General features: G+C 39.3%; 1 long non-coding RNA gene across 2 annotated transcripts in view; it reads right to left on the minus strand.

Moving 5' to 3' along the window:
- The window catches only part of LOC141568229 (uncharacterized), a 298,088-nt gene that overhangs the window by 127,085 nt on the left and 146,800 nt on the right, over window positions 1-24,203 (minus strand). Inside the window, exon 2 of one of the 2 annotated variants that reach the window (XR_012491298.1) lies at window positions 22,374-22,521. The exons of the other annotated variant lie outside the window; for it this stretch is intronic. This is a non-coding gene — a long non-coding RNA (uncharacterized LOC141568229). The remainder of the gene's footprint in view (window positions 1-22,373; window positions 22,522-24,203) is intronic. 2 annotated transcript variants of the gene reach the window in all.

Consider the following 24,203-nt stretch of genomic DNA (forward strand, 5'->3'; position numbering starts at 1 on the left):
GGAAGGGGGCTCTGGTGTATGTGAAAACTGGGTATTTGTTGGCTCTACTACCAATCAAAGTGAAAGGCAGTGTATGCTTCTGGCCGTTGTCTTTCTCCAAAGGTACCTACCCACAAGCTTGGCACATTTCCCCATGTACTACTGTGGTATACTGAACTTCCAGAAGTCCTCCTGAATGTCCTTCTGTAACCGGGCTCCCATCAGGAGAGGGGATCAGAGTTCCTATCCTGACTTCAAGTCCAGGCTGCATGTTCTAATTGACGTTTATAAGAAACAGAGTGGCTTCTGTGTGTCTGCTGGTCTATAGTCTGGTGGGCAGAAAGAGAAGGGGTATTGGGTTCCTCCAAAGGTCAGCCGTCTTGATCTTTATTCTGAGAGTCATAAGAACACGTTGTTATGCTTACACGATACTTAGTTTACCAAGCTTGAGTTGAAAGAAATTGTAGGGAACATGCAACCAGTGTCTCCATTCATAGCTGGGAAACTCAGGTCTACAAATTTTAAACGATTGTCTAAGGTCATAGACTTAGTTGGAGGAAGAACTTAGGTCTACTGATATTCATCTCAGGAGATTTTTTACATAATCCAACTTCCTCTCAATAAATATGCACTTCATAAATAAATGGATATAGCATTAAAATTATAACAACAAAGCCGATTTAAAGGATACCATTGTATGAATACATTAGACCGTAAGGGGATAGAGCACTAATTTCAAATTGATTTTCTAATGCCCAATGTCAGCAGCATGTATTTCACAACTACAAGATTGGGCCTGTTGGTGATAAAGTCAAGTAAAGCGGACTTACAAAAAAGGAGCAAAAGTGGACGATTTCATCAAAAGGTTCACAGTTTATTTGGGGAAACAGTCATGCAAATAAGCAGTATATGACTATATACTATCTGCTACTGTAGAGTCCCAAGGACAGCACCAAGCTATCACAAGTGACTGCCCCTGTGGGGTCTCACAGAGGACCCGAAAAGGCGTTACACAGCATCGACTTGACAAGTAAAGGTTGTGAGATGGTTAAGGACATCTTGGTGGATGGAATAGAAAGAAGCCAAAGAATACTGCACCTGTAACATTTCTTTTTTACAGGTATGTGTCAAGTGAGAAAGAAGAGGACTCTGTATGCAAGTAAAAGCTGGGTGAGGAAGGAAGCAGGAGGGCCCTGGGGCTGCCACATGAGAGTGAGAGGAAAAGACAGATAATCATTGGCAGATCTATATACTACTATGAGCAGCAGCTCCAAAGGTTATGCTAAAACATGGATAAAAAAAGGATGTTTTGTTAAAGCAAAATATAATAATGCCTCACCCTTTCTTTAAATTTTAAATTAATTCTCCCATGACTGCCTGAGTAAAGCCCAGCTTCCTGGGACTGCCAATTTTTATACCTATCAATTCCCCAACCATATACAAGGTTCCAGTCAAAATCAAGTTTCTCTTTATCCAACGTATTCTCCATTCCCCTCCCAATTGCCTCTATCTAACACTTTCATCATAGTTTCCTCATGATTGCTGATGGTCTCTCTTCCATTTCCCACAAGACTCAACCCACCTAACCTGTACAAAACAGTTCAAATATCATTTCATTCATAAACCCTTTCTACTATATATTAGAGATTTCTTCTCTTTTGAGCTCTTCTAACACCTAACTAACTTATTTTTAATTAATGCATACCGTATTCAACCTCATTTTTTAGTGTGTGTGTGTGTATTATTCAACCTCATTTTTAGTGTGTGTGTATGCGTGTGCATGTGCTAGAAACAGATAAAAGGGGAAGGGATGACAATCCATTTGTTTCTTAGTAATTGTAATATTAACAGCTAACATTAACAGATGGGTACTAGATTTACTGGGAGATCATTTCATAAATTATATAAATGTCTAACCAATATGCTGAAACTAATATAAAATAATATTGAATGTCAACTATTAAATAATAATCATGGCTGTATAAACTACAACATAGGGAATATAGTCAATAATATTGTAATAATTGTACAGTGTCAGATGGGTAATAGATTTTTTGATTTACCATGTGATGTATATAAATGTCTAATCACTATGTTGTTTTGTACACCTGAAACTAATAAAATGAAATAAAAAATATTTTAAATGCCCTTTTTTCATTCTTAAGAGCTACACATTTGCATACAGACATCATTTGGAGTCTCACAATGCCCTAGATATATGAGAGTTACTATAATTTTCAAAGACAGAAACAGCATCTCAAATGGGCCAAATGGTTTGTTCAAAGATAGAATCCTTTTTCATCATGACTCAAGCCCAAATCCTCTGATTCCAATATGGTAAAACTAACTGCCTTCTCCAAAAAGATAAGAAAACTATTTACCTAAACATTTCAGACACTTTCCTTTTTTTTTTTTTATCAGATGCAACAACATCTAGGAAAACCCAGAATTATATATTTTCCCAATTTTTAAAGGAGAAATCTCTGAGTCAGAAAGGTTAAAGGGCTTAATAATAATAGCTGACTTTTAATGAGGATCTATTTTGTACCATTTTTCTAAGCATCGCTCCTATGTACCATTATTATCCCCATTTTACAGATGAAAAACTGAGGCACAGGGAAGCTAAGTAACTTGTCCATAGCTTCAAAGCTAGCAGACACCAGGTCTGCAACTCCAATCAAGATTTCTGACTCTAAACCTATACTAATTTCACATTATCCCACTGCCTGAAGAGAAGATAAAGGAAGCCCAAAATGCAAGCAAGCAAGAAATGAGAAAAGTGGTGTGTAGGAAGCACTTATGACAAACAACTTCTTCCTCAAGTTTCTAAGATCTGAAAATTCTCAATGAGTAAATTCTTTACTGGAGGTAACATATGTACTGAGAGAACCTCATTAAATTGTTTTAGGACGCAGGAGGACTACTTAGAACAACACTCAGTAGACAGAACATTTATGACTTCCCTATCAGGAGCAAAACGTGATTCCTCAAAAAATGCCAACTAACACGCTGATGGCAACGTCACACCTCCAGAGATGGTCCGCTGTGCAGATCCTTGGCTTATTTCTCTTTCATTCTTCTTCTTGGGAGATCTAGAATTATTCACAAATTCATTGCCTTTCAATAACAAACTACACTGTTACACAAATACTTTAGTAAATGTCTTTGGGGATCACGTCATTCCTTCAGGGGGTGCGTGGGGAAACCCTCTGTCTGCTTACTTTACAAAACGCAGATGGTTAGTAATACTTGAATGGTTATGGATGCCTTCTAACGTCTTTCTCAGCACCCTCAAAGAGAGTGGCATAATTCTTTAAGACATAATATTACACTTAGGAATTGCTCTAAAAGATCATCCATCGTTTGTGCATGACTCGGAGCGCTCAGCTAGTGTTAAATAAACCATGACTAGAAATGAAATTCAAAACACTTTGAGTGATTTCTGCAAAATGCTCTCCATTTGCCAATTATGTCCTACCATATTTCATTTTATCAGTTATTCATTATTCTTGGCTAAAAATACAGTTATGACAAATAGTGTATCTCAGAGGAAGTTTCATGATTTTCCAAAGAAATACGATCAATACGTTACAGCCAAGCCATCGCTTATGTTTTACACTTGGTGAAAATAATAGTGTGAGTGATGATGATGGTGACTTTATTTGCAGTTGCTGATAAATTTGGCTTTTAGGAATATAAATAGCACTGAAAGAAATATCAAAACTAAATGGCACAGTTATTAAAAAGATGTCTGCTAAACATAGAATGGACTTTTACCAAAAAGAAATGCTATCATTGAAGAGTTCTCTCCTCTTAATATTATTTGGAATAAAGAAAATAAAATCATAATTTAATAGGCAAGAAGAGGTGGTTCACGCCCTACCCCACTCCCACTTTCCAGGAATAGACTGAAAAATACCCACAGCTTTGAATTTTAAATTAAATCATCTACTTGTTTTTTGAAAAGAAATGTCATGACCCATGGAGAAGGGAATGAAACTGTCATATATTCTGATCTGGGGTCTTCTTGGATGCTGTGTAGTTTAAGAAAAACTACTTAATCTCTCTAACCTTCCATTTCTTAGGTATTTTTAAGCAGTGTTTTAAGTATCAGATAATATAATTGACCTAAAATATTTTTTAAATATAAAGAGCTCTTCAAATATAAAGTATCTCTCTTATTACAATATATTCCCTAGAGAAAAAGAGTTTTCATAGTTCTAAAATAAGGTCAAAATTAAAATCATGTATTATTCATGTCTATAAGCTATAAAATTATATTACATAAACACAAATGCACTAATATAGTTTATGCTGTAGAAACCTACATATAAATTAATAGATTTATGAAATTAATTAACAGCAATTATATATCATCATATATCACCATTATAAGCAAAATGCTGTAACTAACGACTGCAATTTGAGGTATTCAACGTAATAAAATTTATCTATGCCTCTTCCATCCTGCTGCATTTCTGAGACACGTCCAGAACTTTCCTGGCATTCAAACCCACAAGCCCATGGAAGTCACAGATCTCTATCTCCCCCAGCCAAGGCCACATCAGTCTTTAAGTGATCCCAGTTCCTTTTTCCACAGAGCTTAACAAGGACTTTGAATTAGAACCGAAGCCTTCAAAGCTCGCAGAAGGGCATGTGTTCCAAGGGTGGTGGGGAGGGGAGATGCCACAGGCAGAAGCCAGGTGAAAGGGAGAGTACAGTCACAGGCCCTAGCGTGCAATGGAAATCACTGGGGACCAGCCAGACTAGAGTGAAAGAGGACTGCTGCAGGCATCATGGCAGATGCTTCTGGGATGGGTGCGAGGTAGGACCAGAGTGAGAAGGCATGACTACAATTCTAAGGAGCCTGCACTATTCTCTTAAGTGGTGGGGAAATTTTAGAGCAAGGTAGGGAGTTCAGACCTTTGTTCCAGGAAGTTCACTCAGGCCTGAGGTACAGGCCTGGAGGCAGCAGGAAGCAACATAAATGGAAACCAGGAAAGAAAGGTCTGGAAGAAAACATATTGTTCTTCAATGTCTTCCTCAGCTACTGGCTAGTTCCTTTCTCCTACATATTAGCTGAGTGACAGATCCTCTTCTTTCATCCTTTCTCATGCTGCGATTCTTATATTCACAGTCATGTGGTATAAAATAAGGAACATGAGTCTGAGTGGTGGACACACAATGCAATATATAGATGATATATTATAGACATGCACACTTGAAATCTATATAATTTTACTAACAAATATTATCCCAATAAATTTCATTAAAAAAATAAAATGAGGAACATGATCTTTAGGACCTGATAAAACCATGTGCAAATTCCAGCTCTAGAAAACACTAGCTGTACAAACCTAGAAACATTTCTGTTCATTTTCTGAGCTTGCTTAGTTTATTTGTTTTTAACCTATGAAAAGGTAATAATAATAATAGCAACCCTGCTATTATTACCCTGCTAGCCTGCAGGGCTACTGTAAGCATTGGAGGCAAAATATGAAATGCGTGTGGCCCTTAGTAGGCCCTCAAAAAAAAAAAAAAATGCCAGCTGCTATCACTTTTATTTGTTTACCCTAATCGAGTGTGACCTTTTTCTCCAGATGTGGTCCATCGAAGGAAGGTGATTTGTCCTAGATGCGTAGTGACTGAATCCTGGTTCCAACCAATAGGCAGAGGCTGCCATCTTTACTATCCCATAACCTCTTTCCTTTCTTACCAATGTGACACACCATCCGGCTGACTGATGTACACATGCCCAGGTAAGCCAGTCTCTGGTGGTTTTCTCCCACGAGCGCTGCGAACAAAACCTTCAGGCCATGTGCCTTTACCCTAATCATTTTCTTCAGCTTATTTCACTATGTTTATATGTGAAGAATTTGTTTGTCACTAATATCATATGAGAGATAAATCTCATCTTCTGTTTCAGTTATTTAACTTTGGAGCAAAACTATATTTATATGCTATTTCAAAGTATTTATAATTTTAATATTTATGTGCTATTTCATCATATGTATTCTTCATTCTAATGTTGCTCGTTTGGATTTTTAAATACTATTTAATTTTATAAAGCACAAGTAATATTTGGGTGTAAATACTTTACTAAGTATAGGAATCTTTCATTAATGAAGACGTCTGAAATGATGATGGCACTAATAAAAATGACCAGTGTTTACTGGGTTTTTATTCTAAGTCTGTGCTGAACACTTTACATGCATTACCTGACTGAATACCTGTGATAATCCTGTGAGATTATACTATTGTTCTTCTCATTTTTACCAGATTAGAAAAGTGATGCTCAGAGGCCAAGTGTCCTGTGATCTAGTAAATGGAAGAACTAGAATTGGGCTCAGGTTTTCCAGAGTTCAGTGTCCATGGCACAAATGTGCCACCTGCATGCATGTTAAAGCATGAAAATACAACCATCTTCATCAAACGGGAAAAGGTAAGAGTTCACATGAAACATGCCCTTCCTCTTATCATGGTGGTCTCAATGGAATTCCCTCCCCGGACTCCTGCTGAGTGAAACGGATCTTACGGTTTTATTTTTAAGCAGAAATGTCTAATGATAAGGATACATCATTAGATGTATCCGTGGCAAATACCAGGGTGAGAATCTTGGAGATGTGAGAATTTTGCCACATCCCTAGCAGTTACTAGATGTTTAAATAAATCATTGTATGTGTGTCACCAGCTGGAAAAGAATTCTACTGACACTCTCTAATTTCTTTCGGAACAAAAACTGATTAAAAAAAAAACATAAGTTACAGATGATAGAAAAAATGAACAATGCAGCTGGAACCATTCATCCAAGTGCTGCTGACAAAGACTTAACAGGAGTCTAATAACATATTCACTTGAAAATTCACTTAATAAATGAAAGTTGTATACAAGCACTTAATATTGGTCAATGAAGATAATATTTAAGGCTTAAAAAGACAAAATTCCTTGCCATCTAGAAGAAGAGCGAGAAGTCACATGTATAAAACAACAATGAATGATTTAATATAGAATTAAGTATGAGACATAATAACCCATGTGCTGACCTATCAACAAAGCCTCAACATAGTGGACGTCTTATAGCAGAAGCAGAAAAGAGTCACGCTATTCTACAGAACGTAAGTGCAAGAAAGGTGATCTGAGTGCACCTAGTCTAACCTACTCACTGGACCTGTGTCATCACTACTAGGTGTGTCCATGCTTAGACATAGTCATGAGGAGGCAATTGAGACAAGCACAGCCTGACAAGGCAAAGCAACCACAGACTCGGGGATTCAGGAATGAGGGTCTGGCCCACTCCATCTGGCCAGCTAAAAGTCTGAGCCAGGGGCAACAACTCTACAAGTGGGTAGTGAGGGGATATGAAGTTTTTTTGTTTTGTTTTTTAAGAAAATCACAGAAAATGGCAGAGAATAGAAAAACAGAATGGATAAATTACCTGTGAACAAATTGAGTAGGGGAGAGTAGAAAAGCTGGCATTAAAGAGAACAGAAAGTCTATATAATTTCATAGGATAGAAGGATGAGCATATGAGTCCATTTGCAGGCGGACCAGAATCTTAGTAGTGGGAAGAAAATGTCATACTTAAATGATTGGCTTCATGCAATTTTAGCTATGGTCATTAGTTACCCTCGTGTGTGGGCATGGGGAATGCTGACATTGTTAAGAGAAAGACAAATATGGGAAACAGTTTTTTGGGAGGGGAGAAAATATAATTATTCAGAAAGTATGGCTTCTTATCTAAAACAAGATGGCTGTTGGAGAATACACTTCAAACAGATATCTTAGAGGCTCAGCAGTCATAGATGGGACAAGATCCAGTGGGAGACCATGGGAGTGGGCCACTAAAAAGGGAACGAGAAGTGGCAAGGTCGTTGGAGCTGGAATGTCTAGAAGATAACAGTCAGGGTATTGGATGCTATCATCACCATCACACTAGTGGTGAAGCCTAGCAATGATGTTAACAGGAGTTAGTGGTGGAGAAGACCATAGCCAGACGTCAGGACATCAGTGGCTGAGGGTTAATGACTGGTGAGCTGCTGATGCCAGCAGTAAAGAAGAAGGGGCTGATGGGTCATAAAATTTAATGGTACGTGCTTAAAAAAGAAGTTATTTTTATATATAGCTAGTGGAATAAATAGTTTGAAAGTGGCAATGAGCAGCAAGCAGAAAACTTATTCCACTACAAGAGCAAACCAAGGCTAATAGAAAACAAAAGAGTATCGATTACCTCTCTTACAACCCACACATGTATGTATATATATATATGTGTGTGTGTGTGTGTGTGTGTGTGTGTATACACATATATATTTATATTTGCATATATATTTATATATGTATTTTTGTGTTTAATATTCACATATAAGTTACATATATTTAGTCTAATACACAATTATATAAATATATAGACCCTCATACAATTATATAGATTTAGGTAATTTCAATAATTCTCTTTAAAGTATCTCTGCTATAATGTGGGATGTTTGTTTACTCAGTATATAGTATTTCAATATTTATAAAGAATATATAAATTGTTTACACACATCTTATATATATAATGCACCTAACACACTTACATGAATTAGATGTGTTCATTTGTTCACGTATGAGGTCTGACAATTAAGTTAATGAACTTGTTGGAACGATGTTGCTAACATTTTTTTGACATCAGAGGGATTGATTATTCATTATGAATGTGCACCAACTGGACAAATAGTAAACCAAGTGTACCATTTGGAAGTGCTGAAAAGGCTGTGTGAAAAAATTAGATTACCTTAAATTTTAACCAACAATTCATGGCTCTTGCATCACGACAACACACCAGCTCACAAGACACTGTCAGTGAGGGAGTTTTTAGCCAGTAAATAAATAACTATATTTGAACACCCTCCCTACTCACCTGATCTGGCCCCCAATGATGTATTTCTTTACCTGACGATAAAGGAAATATTGAAAGAAAGGCATTTTGATGATATTCAGGACATCAAGGGTAATACAACAACAGGTCTGATGGCCATTCCAGAAAGAGTTCCAAAATTGCTTTTTGGGTGGACTAGGCACTGGTGTTGGTGCATAGCTTCCTAAGGGGCGTACATGGAAAGTGACTCTAGTGATATTCAGCAATGAGGTATGTAGCACTTTAGTATGAGCTCATGAACTTAATTGTCTGACCTTCGTATATATTGCATTTGCTCTGATGATTGATTCTTTTCCAAACCATGTTTGGACAGTTCAAGCAGATGTGTTCTGACTCTATTGAAACTTTGTTTTTAGACGTGGACATGCAATGACCTGGAGAAGACAGGTAGAGGGGTGATCTAAGAGACTGAGGGGGCACCAGAGAGTGTGGCTGACACTGGTGACTGCCTACCCAACATGCCTGCTTTCCTTCCACTCTAGCTCGTTGTTTAAGTGTCAGCGAGATTTCGCTTCAGGGGAGTCTGACCTTCAAACCAAAGTGTGGATTTTAATTGGGTAAGAACAATTCTGTTAGTTTCTACTGTAGCCAATGACTAGTGTTCACATGACTCCATACAAGAGAATATGCTGCTAAAGTTTGGGGAAATGCTTTTCCTCTTGAAAAAAGTGAGCCATCTGAGAGAATGGGAATGGAGCTATGCTGTCCAGGTTTTGCTTCCAGCTGTAGTGACTCAAACCAGGAGAGCAGCATTGAGACCTTGGATGGATTCTGACTGGGAGAATAAGTAACACTACAAAGGTTAAAGATAGTTAACACTATAAAGGTTAACGATAGACAAAGGGGTGAGTTTTGATAGCAAGAATGAGGTTCAAACTTAAAATAATAATCACAGCAAAAAACAGTTTTTTCAAATACCTTATTTAGCAGAATTATTTCCAATTCCCCGACTTTCCGTTCTCTCTAATTCCAAGAAACAGTGTCTATTATCTATTAGTACTGGATACAATGGGTTGCCCCAAATTAGGAAGTAATGTGTATTTAAACAAACATGTTTTGGCTGGATGTTAGAAATCGTAATAAATTTAGTCAGAACTCATTCTACAGGAGAGTAAACTGAGGGGTAAAATAGCACTCTCAACCATATACATTAGTTATGGCAAAATTAAAAATTAAAAAAACAAATAAAAAGACAGAATAGTGATGTGTGCTGTACAGATAACACTTTCCTCGCATAGAGCACTTGTCCTTACATCATTTCCTTTAACCTAGAAAGCAGTCTCCTATCTGCCAATCTAGTGCACCTTCTCCTACAGCCTCTGCCCTCGTAAATCTCACAATCTAAGGAGACAGGAAGATTGATAGAGCATGTAAATATCTGTTTTCCTTGCATTTGACTACAAACCTTTTTTTTTTTTTTTATCAGAAGCAGGTGGGAAGAAACTAAGTGTAAATAATAACAATGCTTTCAGTCTGGGAAACCATTGAGGATTGTGAATCTGTCTCCAGGAGATGATGAAGAATGAAACAGTGATATAGAGAGCAAGGGCTTGCAAAGAGTCTCATCTGTCGCCTTTCAGACAGGTAACACATCATCCCGGGATTTAGGGTGATGGCTGCTGTGCCAGATCAAATTTACGTTGACCGTGGCTGCAGAGTTGTGTAAAAAAGAGAGGGAGGGAGGGAGGGGAAGGGAGGAAAGAAATGTGTTCATTGAATCCTACCACATGAGGCAATGCACTAACTTTATATACACACATAAATTTATATGCATAAGTTTATATACATATGTATACAAACACACATATATAAACACATGTGTGTATGTATATCAGTATATATACATGTATTAGTATATATATATATATATACACATATATCATGTATAACTTCTGTTAATACCTTCCCTATTATATCTTACTCTCATCATTATTACTGGCCATGATCTTCAGGGATCCAGCTGACCTTCTGGTACCTAATGGGTCCAGAAGTATTTCTTGAAATAATGAATGAACATTAGACTTGGAAAAGCGCTTTACAGACCATCTAAAGTACCTCTTTCACAGATGAAAAGTTAAGAGCCATATAGATTGTCCCTTGTCCCAGGGTCCATGGACAGCGGCAGAGCTGGGGCAAGAATCATACTGAGTGTAGAGAATAAGCTAACAATCTAAACCTTCATTGAGTTTTCACATTTACCAGGGTTCTTCCATCCTCAAATGGGTCACCTACCTCACAATGGCTGCATTAAAACATGCAACAGAACGTAAGAGACGGAGAAGCTTGAAGACAAAATAAATTTGGTAGGTGGGGGTTAGGTTATAGTCATCAAGTTTTCATGAAAAACTGGCTCCGTAGGCTGGTTTCTTGGAAGGTTTCAGGTAGGGGGAGAGAATGGAGAGTATTCCTGTGGAGGGGGTGGGGGATGCTATGGGCAAAGGAGCACCAGTTTGGGTAGAAGAGGGTCTATTCCCCAAAGATTTGATGGACACCTTGTCCCCACTTCTCCCATCCTCCTCTGCCCTCTGAATCCCCACCACATACAGTTAAAGATCTCTGGAGTCAGAAAAGCCGGAATTAAATGTCTAACCACTACGTTGTGCACCTGAAACTAATAAAAAATAATATTGAACGTCAACTGTAATTAAAAAAATAGTCATGGGGATATAAAGTACAGCGTAGGGAATATAGTCAATAATATTGTAATAACTATGTCCAGTATCAGATGGGTAACAGACTTATTGGGGTTATTACTTTATGTGGTATATAAATGTCTAACCACTACGCTGTTTTTGTACACAATTTAAAAAAAAAAAAAGCCTGAATTAAGTATCGGTTCCTTTTAATCTTATGAAATGTGGAAAAAGTCTCTCAATTTTCCTTCAATTTCCTCTTCAAAATTGTCAAATGCCCAGATTGTGAGACAGTTGTGTATTAAATGTGACCAACTATGTAAAGACGCTAGTTCAGTTCGAGGAACATAACACATGTTCAAAAATATCATTTTCCTTTGCCCTCCCTCTCATGTTTATGTCATTTATGATTGTATTCTTTATCTTGTGGTTATTCCTGCAGACATCTTCTTAACATGTTATGTTAGAAGGTCCTAGAGGGTAGCAAACAAGTCATGTTGATCATTGTATTATCAGCCACATTTGTCAACATTTGGGGGGGGGGGAATCAGATTCTCTGTGTGTTTTGAGGCATTTCAAGTCTAAAACCCATAGGACAAGCCATCAGGGAACTCTCCAGTGTGAGCAGAAGCTAGAGTTCATAAGTACAATTTCTTCTTTATCAGGGACGCCTCAGTTCTGCTCAAAAAGCATTTTACCTGATTGAATCAGACCCACATTGAATATCAAGGATTAAATTTACTTATAGTTGACTGATTGTAGACATTTATTTCTACAAAAGCCCTTCACAGCACATCTTGATTTGCATTTGACTGAGTATCTGGGGTCCATAGCCTAGTGTCATGCAGGGGACCCTGCTTGCTGCGCCATTTGTCGTGCGGGAGACCCTGCTCGCTGCGCCATTTGTCGTGCAGGGAAGCCTGTGGGGTCTCTGCTCCCGCTCCCCATACAAGAACGCAGGATATGGTGAGGCCAAAAAGGAACACCCATGGAGCCATAGGTAGGGGAGTCATACCACTATATTCTCTCTGGCGGCACTATACTCTCACTGGAGGCTGGATCCACACTGTCTGCAAACCGCCATCCACGCTTGCCAGCCCAGCCGCCATCTTCTTGCTAGCCCCCATTTTCTGCTAGCGTAGCCACAGCAGTTATATTAGTGACCAATGGCTCACTGGTTACAGCTGACGGCCAACTAGCCACAGCTGATGGCCATGCAATCACAGTTGATGGCCATTTACTACCTGAGCCAGCACCTGTCTATGTGAGGCCGAGAGCCTGGAAACTGCTTTCTGGGGCTCTGTCCCCACACCTAGCCATGATGACACATAAAATTGACCATCACAACAACCTTAGTAGAGGATATCGTGATCACTTCACAGGAATAACTTATGTTGTGTTACATTATATAATGTGAAAAGAGCCTTCAATGCATTATTTCATGGAATACAAGCAAAATAGTGTTGTTCCCATTTACTAAAGAGAATACACAGGCTGATGACACTCAAATAGTGCTCAAACCCCACTGCCATTAAGTGGCATCTGGGCCCGTACCCCAGGTCTTGAAGCCCTGATCAATAAACGGCACTGCCTTTCGGCATAGAAAGCAGCTGTGCCTGTGGTAGCATTCTATTTCTAATGAGAGTGCTGTTCCCTCTCCTCTTTACGGCTGGAATAGAATGCACATGTTGCAATAAACATAGGGGTACATTTATTTTTTTCAAATTAGTGTTTTGGGTTTCTCTGGATAGATACGTAAGAGTGCAATTGCTGTGTCATAAGGTAGTTCCATTTCCATATTTCTGAGATACCACTGCAGTGTACATCTCAAGCTGAAGCTGAATAATACTGAATGTCAACAATAATTATATATATATATATATATATATATATATATAGTCACAGGATGTGGAGTACAGCATAGGGAATAGAGCCAATGGAATTGTAACAGCTGTATACGATGTCAGAGGGGTAGTAGATTGGGGGAGGGGGTTATCACTTTGTGAGGGCTGTAAATGTCCATTACATTGTTTTGTACACCTGAAACTAGTAATAATAAAAAATGCACATGTTGAAAAAGTAGAGTTTTAAAACAGATAGAGTCTGGATCAATAAGGCACGTGGAATTTCAATGAGCAAGAAATTGTGTGCGTAAGAAAATATTTTGTTAAGCCACTGACTTTTGCAGGTCGTCGGTTAGCAGAGCGTAACCTGGTCTATGTTTACTAATTAACTTCATTAGTGGTCTTAGGGAGTTAACTTAAGGATTTTATTGGATAAAAGATGTGAAATGCTGGGAAAGGCTAAACATTATTGTGTTTTTAATCCTGCAGCTGTGATTCAATTAAATCATTGGCAGTTATAAACAAGCCTGGCCGTCAGGGCTTACTTCACTCAATGGATATTTATTTCTACAAGAAGTTTTACCAGCTGAATATGTCAAATTGCTGTTTCAGTTTTAATTTGGCAGAGCAAGTCACGATATCCCACCAAAGAAGCACAGCTGAAATGAAATTTTCAGGCAATAAATTAAGCTTTGACTTTCTTTGGCCTCTGTAGCCCGTTGCCCAGCCCAGGGTCAGACACATAATAGTCATCAATGTATTTTTATTTCTAAGATGACAAACTGTTCTCAGCTCGTGTTCTAAATATCACAGTATGGTTAGTCATATATACCAATATGTCCTAAACTGTATGCAGCAGGCTTGAAAGAGTTAAAAAGTTGCCCAGCCATGGTAGAAAGTGGTTGTAAAAAAGTTTTGTTTTTTTGTTGTTGTTTGTTTGTTTTTCAAAGGGGCAATTTGAATTAGCGATGCACGTTGAGGAGATGTGGCGAAACTTCAGCTTCTAGAAATGACAAAAGTTTCCCACACCCACCATGGTAGAGAGTATTTTGTTCAGAACACCTGGGTATCAGAATCAGCCAAATCTAGTCTGTACAACTTTGAAAAGAGCAAAGCCAATGGAAAGTGTATGTTAAAAAGCAATCATTAAAGTCAAAAGAAACAAATAGACTAGATCAAAACAGAGACTTTAAGAACTATTACGGTACTATTGTTATCAATAAATGATAAGATGATCTTGGTATTTATTGTATTTTATGTCTGTATATTCTGTGCAACTTCTTGAATAATAATGATGCTATGAAACTTCATTTACTGAAATACTACTATAATTCAGAAAATGTGCAGAGGGAGTTCCATATATCACCCCATTTAATTTTCACAATTACCGTATGGGGTAAATCCCTTTGTCCTTATTTTACAGATAATGTCACCGAGGTTCCCAATAGCTATGTACCTTACTTAAGGCTTCCTAACTATTAAGCCTTTAAATTAGGAAAATATACTGCCAGCTCTTTCTGTTTTCTATGAAAAGTCCAAAATTTATGCAAGATCTCTCAATTTCTAACTTTCAGCAGCTAATTCAAAACAAATGTTTAAAACATTATGCAGGCCAGGTTTTCCCCAGAGGCTGTCAGACTGTGGTTTGTGTTTTATTTGAGAATAGGGGCTGTCGTACAATGCAACTTTAGAAGGGGTTGGGAAGATTTTCATAACCTGCACACTCCCCTCTTGTTCACTGATGACTCCAATTCGGTCAATACTATATTTCTCCTTACTCAACCCAGACGGAATTAAAATGTCAGGATGTCTAGCCATTTGGCAAGTTCTCCCCCACCCAGTCCCCCTACAAAGAAATAGTAGAAGTTAAGTAAGATATAAATGACTCCTCTCAGACACCATCATAAGGGTAAAAAGAATGGGCCAATGAGTGTTTCCACATGTCGGGGAAGCTCAGAAGCGTTAAAGAAATTATACTGGGAGAAATTATACAACAACATCTGAGCTCCTCAGCTTTCTTCTGATTAATCTTTGGAATCATGTAGAAGGACGAGGGAATAGGTTTTATTTCAGTCTGTGCCCACCCATTGTCCAAGTCCGAGATTATGGTTTTTCTTTAACAACACATGGGGTTTCAGATGGGACCTAATCATTTTTGGCATTAAAAGGGACAAAGTAAATAATCTGCTCTTTTTTTGTTTGTTTGTTTTGTTTTTCATCCCTATGTACCCAGAACGAGTGAAACCATTTGGCTGGAAATCAAAACATTGGTTTTATTGTTGGAATATATGAATTTGAGTTTGTAACTTTGATCTGTGTCTAAAATAGACTGTTAAATCATTTTCCTCTGGACTTAACACGGCATCACTCAATCCTGGCTTCACTGTTACATGAGGGGTTTCTAAAACTACTGATGCCCGGGTCCCACCCACAGATTCAGATTTAACTGGTTTTGGATGGGGTCAGGGTTTCAGTTTACTTTCTAAAAGCTCCTCATATGATTTAATGATAGGACCAGGAAGAAGCACTGGTCTAAACCAGTGTTTCATCTCAGAGGTGCATCACCTGAGAAGCTGGTGAAAATACAAATTCTGATTCAAGTGTTCCGGGGTGGGGCCAGAGCACCTGCATTTCTAACAAGCTCCCAGCGGATGCTGAGGTCTCTGATCCCTGGATAAAACTTTGAGTGACAGGGTCTAAACCACTGAGCTGCTCTGTTTTAGGGAGAGAATCATTAGCAGGTCATATCCTGGCCAGCTGCAGCAAGGAACCTGGCTATGTCCCAGCAGGGGACAGTGAAATACAGCCGCCAAACTTGTTTTTAAAGACAGAACTTGACCCTAACCCCAGTTTGCTTTTGATGTGTAATGAGAGGCAAAGCATAACGGCCCTGTTCTCTGAGCACAAAGATCCCTAAGAGGCTAGGAAAGTCTTGAGTGTCACAGGAGCAGCAATTCTTTCTCTTAATCCCACATATCCCACTAATCCCTCAGTGTGACCTATATGTGACGTATGAGTGAGGGAGCAGGGCAGGAAGTCCAGCAGCCCATTCACCAATGCTTCCAAGAGGTTTGGCCAGGAAAGAGTGTGGGGAGGTGATACAAGTGTCTCCTCCTAACCGTGCTCATGATAAATTGTTTGCTGCTAACCTTGTCTGCGATATCCAGGTCCTTGAGACTCTGCATCCCAAAGCCAATTTTCAGAACCACAGGTGCCAAAGGAAGATATGTGGAGGTGTCACTCCAGGAAAAAGTATACACTACATTATAATAAGGCTTTGGTCCCAAGCCTTTATTTTGTCTTCTGCCATTTTGGTCTAGGTTATCCACATCTAAGCCTCGATTCCTTTCCCCTCCGAGCCTAAGAATTTAACTCACTTTTGACCAATTATATCAAATTTTTGGAGGTTCCTGGACATTGGGGTTTTAAGAAAATTATCTGAGGTGATGCTAATGTGAAGCCACAGTTGAGGGCCCCTGATGTCTAAGACACTGGAAGAAAAGTATCAAAAAACCTATTGGGCCATAGATCTAATTACAAATCTTCGGTGCAAAAGACTTTGTGGATCTATTTCTTTAGTCCCTCATTCTGACAATGAGTTGCAGAAGTCTCAGTGTTCAGTAGGCAAAGGAAAGGAGAATGCTTCTTACTCAACGCACAAATGTTCTAACCAGCCCCCTGTATTCAGATGGTGACAGTCCTGGCAGCCAGATGGCAGAGCTTGGGAGAAATTTCCACTGGAACTCCATGCAGCCAGTCCTTACAAAGGACGATCAGAGTTCAATCTTCTGAGAAACTGGAGGTCTGTCTAGCAAAGGCCAAGTGAATGAGAGAATCCCCAGGAATGAGACTGGAGTTCAGAGAGGGCAGACTTCCGGTCCCAGCTCAACAGTAAAGCTCTGAGTCTAAGGGTCAGGCAAAGTGCAGTCAAAGTTGGGGAGACACTAAGAGTTGGGAGGGACATAGTAAACATTCCTCAATAGATATATCAGGTTCTAGGTTTCAGACAGAAAGAATATTTCCAGATCCCTCTTCTAAGGACTTCCCATTGAGAGCCATACCTTTATTTCAGGCATAAACAGTTTTACCCCTTCTAAAGGCACTTGCATTTTTAGTTTGCCATATGCAGATTTGGTCCTTTTGGTCATTCTTAGTTGTTCATCCTAACTATACCATTGGCCCTAAATCTCTTTGTTTGTTTGGATGGTTGTTTTGTTGTTGTGTTGTTGTTGTTGTTTTTATCAGTACAGTGAGTTAGTAATTAGTGTATATCACACAAGTATTTCTGTAAAGTATAAAATATAGTTTTCCTGAATTGTCATGCATGTTATAAATATGTATTTGCATCCTTATTATGATTTGCATGAATATAAGCGTATCCATGGCTTATTAAATGTATGTACTTATAGCAGCAATTGAAAAAAAAATGTTCAGTGAAACTGCATAATGGGTAAAAGCAAATTAAAAGTATCCTCTGGTAAGAGGCATTTTATGTGCTACACCAATATTTCAAATGACCTGTTGAGAGAGAAAAAGTGTTTGTGTATGTTTGGATTTCAGATGAAAGGGTCTACGCAAAACCCAGAAAAGGACATAATGGAGCATGAGTGCTGACCTATGACCCTTCTTTCTTCCCTTCCCTGACTAAATCAACAGTTGCCTAACTCCTGGTTTGTTTATCATTTTATAAAACATTGATTGATAGCAAAAAGTAAAATAAAAGAATATTAGAAGGAGACAAAAATCTGAATTCTACAAAGAGTTCTCACATTTCATTCATTTGGCTAATAATTTGAAGTCTGCCTCTTTATTAAGGACGTAGGCTTCCCACTCTGGGTCTCAGTTTCCTAAAATCTAAACAAAAGGAGGTCTTTTGAGGTTGTCTCACTCAGTTCTAGAATCCTACTGTTTGAGGGGTTGGGGGTGGAGGAAGCACGGTGGTTAACAGCTCCTCAGAATCCAGGAGAAAGCAGTGAAAATCTGTCTCAGCTGGAGTGTGTCTGACCAGACTTTCACCCAATTCCCGGTCCCCTTTCCATTCCTGTCCTCAGTCCCTCTAACCTACCCCAAGCAGGTTACACACACACCTGTCAGTTTGGCCCTCTAGATGAAGTACCACAAAAATGTAATTTTTTTCCTAAAAATATCTGTTTTCAATCACCTTTTAAACTTAGGACAGGTTCTGGGAGTGTGGACTTTATTGCTTGAGTGCCAGACCCAACAGACAGAGTTTGACATCAATGAACTGAGCACAGCACTACCAATAGGCAGCAGCCATTTCTGGAAACAGCTTCCGCACTGACAGTGAAGCATGGCTATTGTGGAACAGCCCCTCCAGTAACACTTTGTCCTTCTTTGCCATTGCTGTCAGGCCCGTAACTTACCTTCCCCCAGACTTGTAAAACACACACAAGCATGCACACGTTCTTGAAATACAAATATACCCTTGGGTTTGCACAGGAATATGTGTTTACACACACATTCACGGCTGTGCATATGGTGTACCTGTACTTCTCTCCATACAGGTGCTCACACACACCTTTAAGCTCCTAAATTTGCTCACACATGCAATCCATCAAAACTGTATGCATGCACAGCCTCACACATCTGCAAACACACACACACACACACACACACACACACACGATCATATATTCACCTATGTATGCAAACAAACCCAGGTGTGCCCTCTAACTGCCCACAGGCTCATGCACATGTCTGAAAACCCAGCACTCACACAATTATGCACACAGGTAATACGTCAACAATTTCTCAGACAGACATACTCAAATGCATGAGTTCGCTCAGTTAAACATGTGCATGAGCTCACACAAACACAGACTCACATAAATATCCACACACTTATCACCCAATGCAAGGGGCTAAAGACAAGTTTCTCAAGTAAAGTTGGGGAGGGAAGCTGTTTTTGTTCTGAACGAAGACTATAAAATCGAGAGTAAACAGAAGAATCACCTAAAGTCTAGCTGAACATAAGCAGTACAACTATGGACATACAGAAAGAGCCACCTCAAGTCTGGTAGGAGGGGCAGAGATGCAGAACGGGCTGGTCACATGTGTGACCATTAAAAATCAGGAGAAATATCTCAGCTGTGGAGGTCCCCCCTCTGAGGTGTGAGGGGTCCCAGTGCCTCCAAAGTCCAGGGTTTCAGTGCCGAGGAGGAAAGTCCCCATAATGTCTGGCTGTGAAAACCAGCAGAGATTGTGGCCGAGTGAGAAAAGGGTAGTTGGAGTCTCAAGCATTCTTCTTAAAGTGCCCACATACAAACTTATCAGTGAAATCACTGGCTCTGAGCTCCAATGCTGGGGCAACAGCTGGAGAGGTGACAGGGAGAGGTGACAAGGAAATATGGGGGACCTGAGTTTTCTGGCGTCAGGATGTAGGCTAAAGGGACAGCTTTCTCCCAGGGGCAGGAGCTGGTGGAAGCCATTGTTTCTTATTTGAGTCCACCCCCTTCCTGTGTGTAGATGCAGACAGATGCCAATCTGAGCCTCCATCAAATTGTCTATCACCTTTCATCCGCCCCCACCCCCATGGTTCCCTGAGACCATGCCCCACCCAAATTTCAGACACACTCAAGCCATTTCCAGTGGCTTTTCTGTATAAAGGACCTGCCTTTGCTCATGGTTTAAATTTTCCTAAAATCTCTTAAAGTTTCACAAAACCCAAACAAGTGGCATGTTCTGTACCTCTAGCTGAGTAGCCCTAAGCCTAGTACTAGTGGCAGCTGGCTTTTGTTCATGGCTTGGCCTGTCAAGGCACCTACAATCATAGTGGTGGTGGAAGCTATCTCTGGATTGCTTTGTGGCTTGTTCCAGGTGGCCCCAAGAAGGTCACAGACTGTGGCTAAATTTGACCAGCAGTGGGACCCCTATCAGGAAACCCTAGAGCTGGCAGGCCAACTGGCCATCATTGGCCTGAGCTGCAGCATCACCCAGCCACCTCCAAGGATGATACACCCAAAGGGCAGGCTGGGCAGGCACCAGAACCCCACTAAAGCAAACCCCACTCTATAGGGTCAGCTCTTGCACAATTTCTCCACTGTAGTCACAGCCAGTCCTCACAACCAATCAGCCTGAGGGCCAATCCCTCCCACTGATGTGCAAACAGCAATCAAGTCTCAACTATGACAGGAATGCACACATAACCCACACAAAGGACACACTTGGAGCACTCAGCTCTGGTGACCAGGGAGACTGCACCACTAGGTTCCACTGGACAACTACTACATAAGGCCACTCTACTAAGATTGGGAGGCATAGCAGCCCTACACAGAAACAGAGAGAGGGAGCCAAAATGGGGAGACAAAGAAACATGTCCCAAATAAAAGAATAGAACAAAGCCCCAGGAAAAGAACTAAACAAAATGGAGACAAGCAAACTACCAGATGCAGAATTCCAAACACTGGTTACAAGGATGCTTAATGATCTCAGGGAGAACTTCAACAAAAAGATAGGAAACATAAAAATGGAGACAGAAAACATAAAAAAGAATCAGTCAGAAATGAAGACTAAAAAAAAGAAATGAAGGCTACAACAACTGAACTGAAGACTACATTAGAGGGAAACAATACATTAGATGAAGCAGAGGATCGAATCAGTGATTTAGAATATAAGGTAGCAGAAAACATTTAATCAAAACAGCAAAAAGAAAAAAAGAATCCAAAAAAATAAGGATAGTTTAAGGTGCCTCTGGGGCAATATCAAGAGTACCAGCATTCACATTATAAGGGGACCAGAAGGAGAAGAGAGAGAGCAAGGAATTCAAAACCTGTTTGAGAAATAATGTCTAAAACCTTCTCCAGCTTGGTGAAGGAAATATACAAGCCCAGGAAGGGCAGAGAGTTGCAAACAAGGTGAACCCTTAGAGGCCCATCATAATCAAAATGCCAAAGGTTAAATTAAAGACAAAGAGAGAATCTTAAAAGCAGCAAGAGAAAAGCAATCACCATCTTTCCCTGAAAATAAGATTCACCCTGAAAATAAGCCCCAGTTAAGATCGTCAGCCAGACGGACACATTTAGTACGTTATGACGATGTTCCAGAAGAAAACGACATGACTGTATTTGAATAAGTGTAGATTGTTGTACATGAAAAAATAAGACATCCCCTGAAAATATGCCCTAATGCATTTTTGGAGCAAACATTAGTATAAGACGTGGTCTTATTTTTGGAGAAATACGTATAAGACCTGGTCTTATTTTCAGGAAAACACACTAGTTACTTACAAGGCAGCTCCCATAAGACGATAAGCTGATTTCTCAATAGAAACTTTACAGGCCAGAAGGGATTGGCAGGAAATATTCAAAGTGATGAAAAGTGAGTGCCTATAACCAAGATAACCAAGATCACTCTACCCACCAAAGCTATCATTTAGAATTGAAGGACAGATAAAGAACTTCCCAGACAAGCAAAAGCTAAAGGAGTTCCTCACCACCAAACCAGTATTACAAGAAATGTTAGCGGGACTTCTTTGAGACCAAATAAATAAAATTATAAAATTAAATTAAATTAAACTAAAAATATGAATAATAAAATGGCAATAACTACATACCTAACAACAATTACTTTCCATGTAAATGGATTAAGTGCTCCAATCAAAAGATACGCTAGCTGAATGGATAAAAAAATAAGATCCTTATATATGCTGCCTACAAGACAGTCACTCAGATCAAAAGACACACAGAGACTAAAAGTAAAGGGATGCAAAAAACATATTTCATGAACATGGAAACAAAATTAAAAAGCTGTGGAAGTAATACTTATACCAGACAAAGAAGACTTTAAAACAAAGGCAATAACAAGTGACACAGAAGGACCCAGTAATCCCTCCTCTGTGTAATTCTCTGAAGAAATCCAAAATGCTACTTTGAGGGGATGTGTGTATCCATATGTTCATTGCAACATTGTTTACAATGGTCAAGATGTGGAGGCACCCTGGGTGTCTATCAATCGAAGAATGGATAAAGAGGAGGTGGTACATACCGTATATACAAAGGAATATTGCTCAGCCATGGAAGGAAATGGGTTCTTGCCATCTGCAGCAGCATGGATGGACCTGGAGGGTATTGTGCTGAGTGGAGTGTCAGACAGAGCGAGACAGACGCAATGTGCTTTCCCTTATATGTGGTATCTAAAGAACGAAATAAACAAACAAAACAGAAACAAGCTCATAGATACAGAAAACATTTTGATGGTTGCCAGAGGGGAAGGGTATTGGGGGTGTGGGTGAAAAAAGGGGAAGGGATTAAGAAATACAAATTTGTAGTTACAAAATAGTTACGTGGATGTAAAGTAAAGCATAGGGAATACAGTCAATAATATGGTAATAACTGTGTATAGTGCCAGGTGGGTACTAGACTAGTCAGGGGGATCACTTCTTAAATTATATAAAAGTCTAACCACTATGCTGTACACCTAAAATTAATATAAAATAATATTTAATGTCAACTGTCATTGAAAAATTATCAAAGGGGAGGAAGGTGAAGGGGAATAAGAGGTCCAAATTTCCAAGTACAAAACAGGTAAGTCATGAGGATGTAATATACTCGTACAGCATAGGGAATATAGTCAATAATATTGTGACAGCGTGGTACAGTGTCAGATGGTTGCTGGGCTTATCATGGTGATCATTTCTTTAGGTATATAAATGTTGTACACCTGAAACCAATATAATATTTTATGTTAGTTACAGTTTAAAAAAATTTTTAAAAATCCAGAATAAACAAAGGACTGCTCTCCATACCTTTTGGTTTTAATATATTTAGCTGTAAACAGCTTTATCTGCCACATTTCTCTCTCTCTCTCTCTCTCTCTTTCTCCACTCAGAGTGCTTAAGTTTTGTTTACATAACAAGGTCTTGGAACATTTCATAAAATTAATATGTCTTTTATGTGAAAAGAGAATGCCTTGAATGGCTGGTATTAGCTGTATTTTAGCACCATTTACCCGGTAGAGGCACTCTTCACGGTTGTTCCATCTTGATATGTTTTACCACAAATTGCACCTATTTACTTCTTGCAGCCCTACAATCACCTCTAAAAGTTTGCAGATCACTGGCTAGAAAAGAAAAAAGGCTGCTGTTCCAAGCATCTCTATCTTTTATGCCTTTCAGATGTTTGGAAAATGAAACAGCTTTATTAATTGCCTCTTTCTTTGGGGTGTGTGAACAGAAGAAAAGGGAGAATGAACCCTGTAGTCTTCACCACGGGTGAGCACAGCTGGAGTTGGAGAACAGAAACAATAACAGACTGGCTTTATTTACTCAGGCTAGAGCCTTCCTCCCAGAACCTAGGCGGGTGAGAATTTAAGGGGATAAATCACCAGAGCCTGAGCCAGCACTTGGTTCCCTCACCGAGCATCTCTGTGACTTGGGGGAAGGTACCTTCGATGTGAGATGAGAACGCTAATGACTCACTGAATTTTTGTGATCACTGTAGCCTTTTTGGTCCTCAAAAATTATTGTATGCTTTGATCTTTCCCTCAATCATTGTCTGTAAAATTGTTCAGTCTTTGCAATAAACCTTACACGAGTGATCCTTAACAAGATTCATATGGTTTGCAAGCTCTTAAAGTTGTATTTAAAAAGGGATCATCCTATATTCATAAGAGCTTTTTCCCTCCCTTGGGGAGCAAGTCACCATGTATTCAGTGAAATTCCATGAGGGCAGATGTGTTTGTCTGTGCTATTCACTGACACATCCCTAGTACCTGGATAAGTGTCTGACACACAGACTACTGATAATGATTTGTTGAATTGACAAATTAGGTCCTAGAATATTTCCATTCGGATCCCCTATCTCAAGACAAAAAACA

This window comes from Rhinolophus sinicus, linkage group LG02 (genome assembly GCF_036562045.2).
Source record: "Rhinolophus sinicus isolate RSC01 linkage group LG02, ASM3656204v1, whole genome shotgun sequence".
Taxonomy (NCBI): domain Eukaryota; kingdom Metazoa; phylum Chordata; class Mammalia; order Chiroptera; family Rhinolophidae; genus Rhinolophus; species Rhinolophus sinicus.